Genomic DNA, 2,114 nt, shown 5'->3' with positions numbered 1-2,114 from the left:
CGACAGAGTCTACCCACTCTACTTTAAAGCACTCCTCTTTAGCTGTAGGTAACTTTATTGCCTTGAACACATTAAAAGTGACCTTCTGATCATGAAACTTCATCGTAAGCTCTCCTTTTTTTACATCAATCATAGTTTGGCCAGTATCTAAGAATGGTCTCCCCAAGATAATGGGAATCTTCTTATCCTCCTCAAAGTCAAGAATTACAAAGTCAGCAGGGAAGATGAGTTTATCCACCTTGACCAAGATATCCTCCACTATACCTCGTGGATAAGCGATGGAATGGTCAGCTAGTTGCAATGACATATATGTTGGTTTCGAATCAGGCAGACCAAGCTTCTTGAAGATAGATAAGGGCATCAGATTGATGCTAGCTCCTAAATCACATAAACACTTGTCGAACGATAAGTTTTCGATGGTGTAAGGAATATTGAAGCTTCCAGGATCTTTAAGCTTCAGAGGCAACTTCTTTTGCAGCACAGCACTGCATTCCTCCGTTAGAGCAACGGTCTCTAAGTCATCGAGCTTCACTTTTCGAGAGAGAATACCTTTCATAAACCTCGCGAGCTAGGCATCTGTTCAAGAGCTTCAGCGAAAGGTATGTTGATATGAAGTTTCTTGAACACCTCCAAAAACTTCTCAAACTACTTATCCAGCTTTTTCTTCTGTAGCCTCTTAGAAAAATGAGGTGGAGGATAGATCTATTTCTCCCCTGTATTACCCTCAGGAGGAGTGTGTTCGATATTAATCTTCCTTGGTTCCTCCTCTGCTTCCATCTGCACTTCTTCTTCAGCGACAACTGCATTTTCTGAAACTTGAGATTTTTCAGGCTCTTCGTCTTGCTAAATTTGGGGGTTTGCGACCTTTTCAGACCTTAAGGTGATGGTGTTCACCTCTCTTCAACTTCCCTCTTTCCTGGATTTGTTACTATATCACTAGGAAGCGTTCCTGGTGGTCGATTCAATAAGGCATTAGCAATTTTCCCTATTTGGTTCTCCAGAGTCTTGATAGAAATAGCCTGGCTTTGGCATATAAGAGCCTGGTTTTTGCACATAAGCCGCAACTCCTCCAATTCAGATTTTTCATTCGAAGATAGACATGCACCAAGAGTTTGTTATTTTTGTGTAATTTGTTGCTGAAAACCAGGAGGGTTGAATAACTTAATTCCAAACTGCTGGAACGGCTGTTGCATCGCATTCTGATTGTTGCTCCAACTGAAGTTAGGATGATTCCAGTTGTCAGGATAATAAGTGTCTGAAACTAGTTGCTGCGATCTCTGAAAGTTGCTCACAAACTGAGCTGAGTTACTAGATATAGTGCATTGCTCCGTCACATACGGACTTGCACACAGCTCACAAACACTAATTATCTGCTTAACACCATAGTTAGTCAGAGAATCGATCTTCATAGACAACGCCTTTAGTTGAGCAGTGATAGCCGTAGTTGTATCCACTTCAAGAACTCCTGCTACCTTGCCCTGTGGACATTTCTGGGTTGGATACTGATATTCATTAGCATCCATCAGTTCAATTAGATCATAAGCTTCCTCATAGCTCTTTGCCCATAATGTTCCGCCTGATGCTGTATCGAGCATGGGTCTGGACTGTGCTCCCAACCCATTGTAAAAACAATTGATGATCATCCAATCAGGCATTCCATGATGAGGACACTTCCTAAGTATCTCCTTGTAGCGCTCCAAAGCTTCACATAGCGATCCTCCCGTTTGCTGCGTAAATTGAGTAATAGCATTCCTGAGTGCAGTTGTCTTCTCCATAGGGAAGAATTTAGTAAGAAACTTCTGAGCAAGATATTCTCAAGTAGTAATCGAACCAGCTGGTAGAGAGTGTAACAAGCTCTTAGCCTTGTCCCTCAGAGATAATGGGAACAGTCTCAGCTTCACAGCATCTTCAGAAACACCGTTGAACTTGAAGGTGTCGCAGATCTCAATGAAATCCCTTATGTGCATATTGGGAACTTCGGTTGGAGAACCCCCAAACTGGATTGAATTCTGCACCCATTAAATTATGCCAGGCTTGATCTCAAAGGTATTAGTTGTGATAGCTGGCCTGACAATGCCAGATTGAATGTCATTGATCTTGGGTTGAGAAAAATC

The 2,114-nt window shown here is 42.1% G+C and overlaps 1 non-coding gene across 1 annotated transcript; it reads left to right on the top strand.

Moving 5' to 3' along the window:
* The first annotated feature begins 1,653 nt into the window (after positions 1 to 1,653).
* Positions 1,654 to 1,760, top strand: LOC141682100 (small nucleolar RNA R71). Its single transcript, XR_012559502.1, has one exon. It is a non-coding gene; the product is annotated as a small nucleolar RNA R71 (small nucleolar RNA).
* Positions 1,761 to 2,114: the final 354 nt, after the last annotated feature.

This window comes from Apium graveolens, chromosome 8, assembly GCF_009905375.1.
Source record: "Apium graveolens cultivar Ventura chromosome 8, ASM990537v1, whole genome shotgun sequence".
Taxonomy (NCBI): domain Eukaryota; kingdom Viridiplantae; phylum Streptophyta; class Magnoliopsida; order Apiales; family Apiaceae; genus Apium; species Apium graveolens.
The sequence above is the reverse complement of the archived record's forward strand: the minus strand, read 5'-3'. Positions and strand labels throughout refer to the sequence as shown.